Source organism: Rhincodon typus, chromosome 35 (genome assembly GCF_021869965.1).
Source record: "Rhincodon typus isolate 14 chromosome 35, sRhiTyp1.1, whole genome shotgun sequence".
In the NCBI taxonomy this organism is placed as follows: Eukaryota; Metazoa; Chordata; class Chondrichthyes; order Orectolobiformes; family Rhincodontidae; genus Rhincodon; species Rhincodon typus.
Genome location: NC_063366.1, coordinates 23,288,886 through 23,290,831, shown reverse-complemented (window position 1 = coordinate 23,290,831; position 1,946 = coordinate 23,288,886).

The following is a 1,946-nucleotide window of genomic DNA, read 5'->3' as shown; positions in this document are numbered from 1 at the left end:
ATGTATATATGTCTATGTCTTCATGTGTGTGTGTGTGTGTATGTATAGCCAGAGAGCTCTCTGCTGGAAGAGCATGGGAGTAAGCTACAGGCAAATGCAGTGAAGCTGAAGTTAGTGTGAGATGATGGGTTTGTGGTATATACCTGGGCTGCTATCCCCCAAAAGGTACCAGGCTTTGTTCCCTGGGTACATGAGTTCCAATCCTACACCATCCAGTAGAATTTAAATACAGTTCATACATTTGCCAGTTAAGGTTAATCTTTATAACAGTAAAATCAGTCTGGTTCACTGATGCCATTTAGGGACCATTCCTTTCCAAGTCTGGGCAGTATTCCTGGTGTCCCATAAAAAAAAAATACACATGGAACAAATTAATCCATGCCAGCAAATAGTTCTTACATTTACCTGATCTTTTCACCAGCCTCCCAATGCGTTGTTGAAAGTTGATTTAGTTAGAGAAAAAAAATCCTTTCCTGCTCTTTGCCAATTCGCTTTCCATTTTATCCTGCTCTCACCATCGCTGTTGTCTGGAATCTTCCTCTGACTACTCTGTTTTATCATGTAATTCAGGATACGGACATGGTGGCACGGTGGTTAGCACTGCTGCCTCACAGCACCAGGAAGCTGGGTTCAATTCCACCCAACTGTCTGTGTGGAGTTTGTACATCCTCCCTGTGTCTGCATGGGTTTCCTCCCACAGTCCAAAAATGTGCAGGCTAGGTGCATTGGCTGTGCTAAATTGCCCGATGTGTGGGTTATAGGGGGACAGGTCTGGGTGGGATGCTCCAAGGGTCGGTGTGGACTTGTTGGGCCGAAGGGCCTGTTTCCACACTGTAGGGATTCTATTCTATTATAAAGTGGACACAGCACTTGTGTGACTTGGAGAAGCACTTGTGATGTTTGACCTGTATCTGCTGCCCTTGTCTTTCTGGATGGTGGTCATTGTGGGTTTGGAACGTGCTGTTGGTGAGTTTCTGCAGTGCATCTTGTAGATGGTACACACCGCTGCTACCGAGCGTCGATGGGGGAGGGAGTGGGATGTTTGTGGATGTGATGCCAATCAAGCGGGGGCTGCTTTGTCCTGGATGGTGTCGAGCTTCTTGAGTGTTGTTGGAGCTGCCCCCATCCAGGGGCAAGTGGGGAGTATTCCCTCACACTCCTGACTTGTGCCTTGTAGATGGTGGGACAGGCTTTGGGGAGTCAGGAGGGGAATTACTTCCCTCAGGACTCCCAGTCTCTGCTCTTGTAGCCGCTGTGCTTAAGTGATGAGTTCAATTCAGTTTCTGGTCAATAAATATGATGTTTCTTGCTTTGTGTTCTGAAGCCTGGTGGGCACAGACTCAGTGAAAAGGACTACAGTTTGAGTACTTCAAAGACATTTTTAATTCTCATTCTGGGCTATTTAAACTCTGCATTTCCATACCAGTGGGTTTTTTTCTTCACTATTTCAATCCTGTAACAAACTTAAAGTGTCTATATCTAGGTACCTTGTACCGAAGACAATGCTGAGAGGCAACATTACAAACTTTTCATCACAGTCAAGTGCACATGACAATAGCAAAGGCTATTCTATTCTACTCTAATGTCTGTAAGGACTCCTCTTCTAATCTCCCAACCGTTTAAATTACTAAGCTGGAGTGGTCATCCATTAATTATTGCCAGTAACCCATACCGCATTAATTCCAGTAGTAGTTTATTCCTAATACCTCTGAGACACATTAAAACCAGGAATAATCTGAGAGGATTATTCTCGATACCACTGAGATACATTAATGTTAGGAGTAATGTTTGAGTGAATTACTCTCAATTACATTGAGACACGTTAATATCAGGAGTAATTCCTGAATAATGTATCCACTCTGTAATCTCAGTCAAATTGAGTCACATTGCCATGTGGAACATCATCACTCTGTAAAATTACTATATCAGATTGCTGGCAGTAACAG